This window comes from Aedes albopictus, chromosome 3 (assembly GCF_035046485.1).
Source record: "Aedes albopictus strain Foshan chromosome 3, AalbF5, whole genome shotgun sequence".
In the NCBI taxonomy this organism is placed as follows: Eukaryota; Metazoa; Arthropoda; class Insecta; order Diptera; family Culicidae; genus Aedes; species Aedes albopictus.
The window spans coordinates 61164326-61174439 of record NC_085138.1 but is presented as its reverse complement, the minus strand read 5'-3'; the positions used below and the strand labels follow the sequence as shown (position 1 = coordinate 61174439).

General features: G+C 37.5%; 1 protein-coding gene across 3 annotated transcripts in view; it reads left to right on the top strand.

Annotated features, from left to right (window-relative positions):
* Window positions 1-7603: 7603 nt before the first annotated feature.
* LOC134289439 (laminin subunit beta-1) overlaps window positions 7604-10114 on the top strand; it is a 77311-nt gene continuing 74800 nt past the window's right edge. The window contains exons 1-2 of one of the 3 annotated variants that reach the window (XM_062855251.1): window positions 7604-7722; window positions 8584-8950. The gene's annotated coding sequence lies outside the window, so the exon portion shown is untranslated. Of the gene's footprint in view, window positions 7801-8583; window positions 8951-10114 lie in introns of all 3 variants that reach the window. The other 2 variants (XM_062855249.1, XM_062855252.1) reach the window with 2 other exon arrangements.

Below are 10114 nucleotides of genomic sequence, written 5' to 3'. Positions count from 1 at the left end.
TCTTCTGGAAATTCCTCAAGGATTTCCTCCGCAAATTCCTCAAAGGATTCCTCCAGGAACTCCTCCGGAAATTCTTCCAGGAAATCTTCCGGAAATTTCTGCAGGATTTCCTTTGGAAATTCTTCCAGAATTTTCTTCGGAAATTTCTCAAGGATTTCTTCCGGGAATGCCTTAAGGTATTCATCCGGAATTCCCTCAAGGATTTCATCTGGAAAATCCTCAAGGAATTCCTCCGCAAATTCCTCCAAGGATTCCTCCGGAAATTTCTCCAGGAATTCCTCCGGAAATTATTCCAGGAAATCTTCCGGAAATTTCCTCAGGATTTCCTGCAGGAATTACTCCAGGAATTCCTCCAAAAATTCATACAGGAAGTCTTCCGGAAATTCCTCTAGGAATTCCTTCCGGAAACTGTCGGAGGAACTTCCTGGGAAAATTCCTGGAAGAATTCCCGGAGGCACTCCTGCAGCCATTTCCGGAAAAGCTCCCACATGAATTTCCTGGAGAAATTCCCGGAGGTATTTCGGAGGAACTCCTAAAAGAAATTTTGGAGGAATTTCCGGAAAAATTTCTAAAGCAACTCCCGGAGCAATTTTCGGAGGAACTCCTGCAGGTACCTTTAGAAGAACTCCCGGGAGAACTTACCTTACCGATCAGGCTAAGGTCGGGGTGGCCTCTGCTCTACATAGTAGCCGTCTCCATTCCACTCGGTCCATGGCGAGAATAGCGATGGTGATAGTAGCGATGATGACAGAAGCAATGACATTGATGCCTGAGGTGACAAGGAAAATCATGGTGACGCGTTTAACAACACTTAAGCACCATGGGAGGAATTTGGCACTCTCAGTCTTACAAAATCAAACGATTTATTTTAATCTGCCCGACGTTTCGGCCATGGGATGTGGCCTTTTTCAAGGGCCTTGAAAAAGGCCACATCCCATGGCCGAAACGTCGGGCAGATTAAAATAAATCGTTTGATTTTGTAAGACTGAGAGTGCCAAATTCCTCCGATTATCATAGTTCCAGTCGTTCGCCAAAAACTTAAGCACCATGTTTTTTGAGTGGCTCGGAAGGGCCCAATTATTTTTCCTTATGTTTTCTGGAAGAAATCCATTCTGCTTACCGATATGATCATATTTTTAATTTCCAACAAACTGGAACCAAGAGCAATAATTTGGATTGGAGTAGCTCTGAATATCTATGTAGCAACTACCATGGTTGTTTTGCTGATGATACTATAGATATAAAGTTACGAAGACCATAACTCCTGATTATGTGGTTAATGGTTAGAAACCATATTCTTTTACTATGCCGAGTGAGTGTTGAGTGAGAGATTGGTCATGTATTACAAGTAAAAGAAAAAAGTAATTTTCAACTGGCATGAGTAAATAAATATCTTTGATCACGAGTTGGCATGGAGCAAATAAGAAATACAGTTGACCTTTATTGCAATGAAAACTAAATCCATCTAAACTGAGAAAGAGATAACATAAATAGCTTTCGAAAGTCGACATAAAGATACATATTTTTGTGAGGCTAAAATATAAACGACTCATAAGAAAGTGATCATTCGTCATAAATAATTCCAAGAGTCCCACACTCAGAATATTCTTTCGTTAAACCTCAACGAATATGCTTCGTAAAACCAGTTTTCGTAAATTGGAAGCAATTTGCGTAAAATGTACGGTCTATTCGTACCACCATGCTGAAACAGTACAAATGGAGTTGTATCATGTACGAAATCACGAATCCGACAGATGCTAAACTTGCTCATTCGTAGATTTTAGCTCCCGCTTTGTAGAATGAAACAAAATAATCAAATGTCAAACATTTTTTACTAACCATGCGTAAAAAGAAAATTTCGCTTCGTAGAATGCAACAAAGCTTTGCAGTCATCACTGACGATTGATTGAATCGCAGAGAAAACAAAGCAACATGTTTTAATGAGCATATGACGGTGCGTGTGCGAGAAGAGGAAAGGAAACATGCTCTCGGTTGAAAAGTAAAAGTTATCTATAAACAGAACCAAAGTGGAAAGCGTTCTGGTTGTTTTCGGACGCCTTCAACAAGCGTCCACAGATGGGTGGCTAGCACTGGTAGGTATAAATCAGAAGATACGTGATTCGAAGCCTGTGATATCTAAGTGGATGAACGTGTGGTATTTTTTTAAAGCATGTTTTATGTTATTCCGACAAAAAAAGAGACAGAAAAACTTGTCGGAGCGATTTTATACGAAACGAACTCATGCATATTACGAAGCTTTTCGTTGCAGAAAACAACGAATGGCATTTGTAAACATGACGACAGATTTCGTACAATGAAACAAAATTTATTTTCAGTGCAGTGAAGAAACAGGGGTGTAAGCAGTAATAAATAACAAAAGTTCCATAAACAAATAGAAAAATGCATAAATAAATCAAAAGTTCCCATAAATAATTGATTTTTGAGCAATTAAAAACGTCAAAAATGCAATGAATAATTCAACTGTTGCAATAAAAAAAGCCAATTTTCTCACCAAAAAACTTCGAATTTTCCATAAATAAATTCAATTTTTCCATAATAAATTAGAAAAATCACAATAAAAAAATATCAAAAAAGCAATAAATAATTCAAAAAGTGCAATAACAAAAAAAAAATTATCAATAAATATCAAAAAACGAGCAATAAACGTAAATGCATTTTGAGCCAAAAATTATATAGAACATGCGGCGAAGCCGCATAGAGGATTGAGGAACTGAGGCGGCAGAAGGCCGCCGAAGTTTCCGATATCCGATGCACCGCAACTGCATCGATTCGGTTCTAGGCAAACCACAGATCCACGAATTTGCCCGGTATAATGCAAACATAGATGTTATCCCTTTTTTAGGTCCGACGAGCGATAGCGAATGCGGACAGCAAGCAATTGCTCGGTAAATTGCAATCATAGTTACGCAAGCTTTTCAGTCGTTTCAGTCATATAAGTGCGATTCAGCATTTCACTGTCTCAAACTTTCCTGCAGTTGTTTTTCATGGGTAATTTCGTCATTTTTTATTGCATTTTTTGAATTTTTTATTGCTTTTTCGATATTTTTTTATTGTGAATTTTCTAATTTATTATGGAAAAATCGGATTTATTTATGGAAAATTCGAAGTTATTTGGTGGGAAAATTGCCTTTTTTTATTGCAACAGTTGATTTATTCATTGCATTTTTGACGTTTTTAATTGCTCAAAAATCAATTATTTATGGAAACTTTTGATTTATTTATGCAATTTTCTATTTGTTTATGGAACTTTTGTTATTTATTACTGCTTACACCCCTGTTTCTTCACTGGGACTTTTCGAATTATTTATGGGAAATTTTGTATTTATTATGGAACGATTAATTGTCTGCCATTTTTGTGAGGTACGTTAGTACATAAAAGATTTTTCTACAGATCCTTAACTGACTTGTTCGGTTCTTCTTTGACGATTACTTATCTCTTTCGCTAATAATTTGATGAAAGTAACTACGACAATTTAAAAAGCAAATGACCCCGTTAGTCAATAAAAGGAAAAACAACACCATATTGGTAACACCAAAATTGCATTACATTCTTCAAAAATACTTCAACGATAGACGAATATTGCTCATTTGAAATAATTGATTAATAGTTATATATTGTTAAAATTTAAACATATTAATATGTATTATAATATGATTTTGACATATCTATAACTTGTAAAAAAAACAGAGCATGTAGCCTTGCATAAAAAAATATCTTTGCTCACGAGTCGATATAGATCAAATAAAAATATACCTGGCTCAAGTCGACATTTTTTTTAAACCAAAATTCAAATGTTTAATGGAGAAAGAATGGACAGTTTTAATAAGTCGACATATACACATATCGACAAGTAAATATGTAAATATGAACCAAATTTTGATAAAAAGACAAGTCTTCATACGAATAATGTCCAACTTTCGTTACATTTCACAAAGAATGATGATGTAAAAACGGTGAAAAAGCAATGACCCATTTGAATGATTGAATAACAACAAGGTAGCCCTAATAAGTCGACATAAATCTATGTTTACAAACAAAGATTGACTTTGACCTAAATATAATCAGAATTTTAGGAGAGATTAGAATAATATACATGTCATGTTATCACAAGAAATCTTTTGAGTACAGTATTTAGGCCCATATAGCCACAGCTGTTAAGACGTGGGTATCCAGCATGATCATGCTGGGGGTGACGGGTTCGATTCCAGATTGCTCCAGGAACTTTCCGTAAAGGAAATGTCCTTGACTTCCTTGGGCATAGAGTATCTTCGTGCCTGCCACACGATATACACATGCAAAAAGGTCATTGGCAGAGGAAGCTCTCAGTTAATATCTGTGGAAATGCTCATAGCTGAGAAGCAGGCTTCGTTCTAGTGAGGACGTTATGCCAAGAAGATAGTGAGAGAGAAATTTGGAGTACAGAAGTAATTACAGTGTATGTTCAAAATTCAAATATTTTCAAATATTTGCTTCTTTGTTAACTATTACAAGTATTGAATTGTATGAAAATTAATCATTTTCACCAAAACAAGCTACTTGAGTCGATTAAAAAATATACAGATTAATACTTGTGTACACTTAAAAGTATTTGTATGCCAAAGCAAATTCATAATTTTAATACAAAACGCATCTTTTAGTACGCAAAATCAAGAACCCAATGATGAATTGACTTTGTTGGTCGACATACAGTTTCGTCCGGTGAACGACACTAGTTCCAGTCGATTTACAAGCCGTTTTCTTAGCGGAAACGATTTAGTGTTCCTGGTTAACAACGACAGAGTTATGATTTTTTATATAAAAACCAATATGTTTCGCCATAATAACCAACTTGAGTCGACATAAAGCAATATTTATACCGAATACTACTTGTGTACATTCTAAAGGAATTGTATGTCAGATTAATTTCATAATATCCTAGTTAGCAACGACATAATTTATAATTTGTATGAAAATCGATCATTTTCGCCAAAATAATACTTGAGTCGACATAAATAAATATTTATATCGAGTACTACTTGTGTACATTCTAAAGGATTTGTATGCCAGAGTTAATCCATAAATAGTATGAGAAATACTGAAAAACGCATCTTTTAGTACAAAAAAAAAAGATCCGATCATAAATCGTCTCTGTAGGTCGACATACAACTTCGTCCGGTGAACGACACTAGTTTCAGTCGATTTACCAGACATTTTCTTTGCGGAAATAATTTAGTTTTTCTAGTTAACTACGACAGAATTAGGAATTTTTGTTTGAAAATCGATCATTTTCGCCAAAATAACCAACTTGAGTCGACATAAATATTATTTATGTCGAATACTACTTGTGTACATTCTAAAGCATTTGTATGGCAGAGTAAACTCATAATTTCAATATATTGTATGAGATATACTCTTAAAACGCATCTTTTAGTATGAAAAATCAAGAATCCGATGATAAATCGGCTCTGTAGGTCGACATACAGTTTCGTGCGGTGAACGACACTAGTTCCATTCGATTTATCAGACATTTTCCAAGCGGAAATGATTTTGTTTGCAATTTTCACTCCATTGCGACAAAAGATATTGATTTTTTTCCTGGTTTTCATGGGTTTGGCATTGTATTTATTCGGTTAAATTTTTTGAAACATTTTGAGGCGTACCCAGTGTAATTGTCTGGCGTCAAAGTGATTGTATTTATTTGATTAAACTTTCAGGAACATTTTGTGGCTTATCCAGTGACTTTGTCTGGCGATTAAGGCAAAATTTTCTGGAATCGTTTCTGACATTCTAGTTGAACAGAAATTTGGTTAGGAGGGGTGAATGCCCCCCACCCCCCTCCCACCCATTTGCCCCGGTTTGTCTCCACCAATGAGCCAAGGCCATTTGCGGAGTTCAGACGGCGGTACATACTCACATCAATCCATATGATCGAAGCGAGAAATTTACCAAACGTGAAGGAAGTCAACGAAGTTTCCTTTCCGAAAAGTTCCTGGAGCAACCGGGAATCAAACCAGTCACCTTCAGCATGATCATGTTGAATACCCACCCACGCCTTTACAGCTGTGGTTACAGAGAGCTTACAACTAACTATTCTCAAAAACAAAAAAAAAATGGCTGACTTACTTACGCATAAAAACTATTAAATTTACTTAACAGCTTAAACCGCTGATTAATTATTATTCTGATTAAACGTCGCGATCACCAAGGCAATCTTGGATTGTTTCATTCGCGATATCATAAAATATTTCAATTATCAGATAATCATGGCTTACGCAGTCATTTATTTTGTTTATTTAGTGAATTCCCTAAATATCACTCTAACAGTCTTCAAATTCACTTGAAGTCAATCAAAAAAGGGTTACAGGTTCATCGCTTTCGGTTTAGTTGCAGTCATCGCCGCCCGAATTCGACTAAACGAGTCGTAAAAACCCGCGATCACCTCCTAAGTCCCAACCTGTCGCTGGGCGCATTGATCTTTCCGCATACAAAGCCGCACATGGTTTTACTCCCAAGCGCAGGCGAGCGCCTTCATGATCCTCCTGTTGCGTTGGTGTGATGTTGCGCTGCGTGCTCGCTCGTAGCCAGTAGTGATAGCGAGAGAGCATGCTACTGCTGCAACCATATGTATGCTGCTAGCTCACAATCTCAGAAGACGGTCGGCGATCTAGCACATCTACACTGACACGCGTTCCGGTTACAGTAAGAATTCCAAGTTTACGAGTTTTCAGCCGTCATACCATGTACATTTTCCCAGTTAATAATTATTTCTTTTTAAATATTTGAACGATTGATCTACATTTTCGAGACGTCTTTATGCATAGTATTAATGTACCTGAACTTTGTCCCAAAGGGCACAACTGTGACATGCTATTATTATAAATCAAAGCCGAAAAAAAAACGAAACCATTTTTCTAGAAAATGATACTTTCTGTTCTAGTGGTCGTAGTAGTAAAATTCCGAACTAATTAGTTATAACATAACTTGTAAGGCATTATGACATTTGTCTTACAACTTTGTAAGACAGAGCTTCACTTTCTGTAACTTTTTACCGAAGAAAATGTTTTGGAATTTGGTCTTGATTTCGGCAAATAAGACGTTTAAACAATTTCAAAACATTATTAGTTAAAACACTATCATATTATTTTGTTCGACGTTTTGGTCCGTTTGGAACCTCCTTCAGGGACTCAATCGTTTTACAATGTTCTCGTATCTGTTCCCCAATAAAATAAAATGTTATAACCTTTCAAAGTGTTGTGGCTAGAGACTGTTCATAAACCACGTAAATATTTTGGGAGAGGGGGGTCTGGCCAAAGTCTACGCTCCATACAAATTTTCATTTTTTTGTGTGGACAAAAGTCTATGAAGGAGAGGGGGGCCTGAAATGATCAAATTTTAGTCTACGTGGTTTATGAACATCCCCCTACAAAACTTTAAATTTTTGCTAGTAACCCCCACTGAACAAACAAATTTTACGAAAACGTATTGTGTTTTGAATTACGCGAAAACACCCTCATTCGCGCAATAAGGATCCAGCATAGATCGAGCGCGAGCAACTCCGACTCAAACTGTAGTCTACCGAATGGTTGGGTGGATACGTGCTCGCGATCGACACTCGACGGCTCAGTCCTCTCGCAGTCGAGTGGATTCGGTCGTATCGGACGGACGTACGTTTTGGCCGGTCGTTTCGTGGTGCTGAGTGTGGCCAGTTTAGTGCCATTAGGGTCCGTGAGTGTGACAAGGAGAGGGTTATCATCTCCGCCTGGGAGTGTGACGGGTCGGGACGGGATGGATTCGATGTGGTAATACGAAGAAGAAGCTGCTCTAGAGTAGCCGAAGAAATCATAAGAAAAATTATCACATAAATCGTCGGGTCGAAATTCTTGGCTTTTTCACATGTGGGGTGTGCCGAGTGGGGTTGAGTGGAGTTTTCGGGAGCTAATTTTGCACCATTTGAAGCATTGAGTCTGCGATTTATTCTTATCAGTTTTCTGAGGATCTGTGAAACAGTTGGTACCCGAAGAAAATGTGTGATCGCGCACTGGGGCAGTAAAGTCCCCGTTCATTCCCTGGAGAAGTAAGGTTCTCGGCACTTGGGTAAAGTGTGCTGTTGCTGCCGAACGACGTGACCAGAAAGGAAAATCTCAGCATACTTCATGTCGCCGTAACGTGGAGCAGTGCCGCGGGAGGAAAGCAGAACTTCAAGTTGCTTCTTATGGTGCATTTTTCGACTGCTGCGGGATTTGTTCCAAGATCTGCATCAGCCGTTGAGAGCGAGCAACACGGGAGAGAGCGAGTTATGTGCGGTTTTTCAGGAGTGTTTTTTGTTTTCGAATGTGGAGACATTCGGTGCATAGCGAGACAGCAAGAGTCGGGCCGTAGTGAGTCAGGATAGTGCACTAGCATACAGATATGTACGATTTGTTTTTATGTTTATTTTATGTTGCTCTTTTTCATGTTGCAACGGCTGATCTCCTCGCTTCTGCTGTGTGTTACTTTGTGGTTCGGAATTTCTGTGGCCTCCATGCGGCTGTCGGCTCATGAGATTTCTTACGGTTTTCGGGGTGTTTGTTATTTTTCCACAGAAATCATCAACATCATCGTCGCATGGTATAGTGTATAGTGTGGAAATAATCAACAGTAGCAGCAAGTAGCATTCGAAAAAGGGGCCAAGGAGATTGGAAGTGCTGCGTTAAGTTTCGAAGAGGAGAAGATATTGTTACAAAAGATCTGAAGTGTAGTGATTCTGCGAAAAATTAAAAAGGAATCTGGAAAACAGATTGCAACGTGCCAATCAAAAGTGAATTTGTGTTCCCAAGCTGCATTAAAAAAGGATTAAGTCAGTCATCTGTACGAGAAAAAAAAATACAACTGCAGACCAATCAAGCCAACGGAGTAAAAGGTCTTTATGCTGCGGCTTTTATGAAGATTGTTATAACTTGGTGCCTGAGTGTAAGTTATAATAATTACTTTTAATAAAATAATACACGGAACTACAAAATGGTTACAGTTAAAAAGTACGCATAATGGTATGATGGATCTATGAATTGAGCTTAAAAATAGGAAAACTTGTTCAACCATGTGCTATGATGAAAGTCTAGTGACATCAAACAAAAGATGAAAGTCTAGTGACATGGAACAAAACAATTGTTTCCACAAGACAAAATCGATGAAGAGAAATCAATCATTTCAGTTATAACTGAACATATGATATGGGAACTTATACAAAAATTATCTACAGAATGCTCGCAGGAATTCCTGTTGGAAATCGCCTCGAGATTATTTTTGGAATTCTCGCTGGCAATTTCAGCTGGGAATCCTCCCAACAGTTAATACTGGAGAAATCCCAGCTGAAAATGGTTGAGAAGCCCCAACAAAAATTCCTAGATAAATCATAGAAAGAATATCTGCTGATACCCTAAAAGAAATTTCTAAAGAACACTCGAAAGAATTCTAGTGGAAACGCATGAGGAATTTCTATAGGAATTATGAGAGACAAATATGGAATCCTCTGAAGCAATCCCAACAAGAAAATTTAGAATGATTTAAAAGCCAATCGAATCAAATAATAATAATAGCCCACTGCACAGTGGGAAAAATTATGTATAAAACGCGAATAAATTCTATATCTCTGCTCGGAGTGGATGGATTCGAATGAATTTTTGACACGCACTGCCAAAATCTCTACAGTTTGAGATAAGGAGGGTGTCATTCGCCGCACGATGCTGGAAATCAGTTTATTTAGCTCGTTTTACCCCACTCTCTCTCACACACACCATTTTGAGAAAATCCTCATATATTCCCGCCTGACGTACAAAATAAATTACTTATTTAACTCGTATGTGTGTAAAAACTTGCATAGTATCGGCAATTTGACATAGGGTTGGTCCTGCTCTTAAGGATTGCGTTTTACTCCGGGCGGAGATGAATGTGAAATTTCAAAGAAATAGGGGATATCGGGGTTATTTGAAGATATTTCAATTTTTAAGGCCGTGCAGTGAGCCAAATCAGCTCCATTCGATACTACGGAAGTTTTTACATAAACACGAATTAAATAAATAATTTATTTTGCACTCCAAGATTTTTCGAAAAAGGTGAAAAAGAGAGATAGTGGGG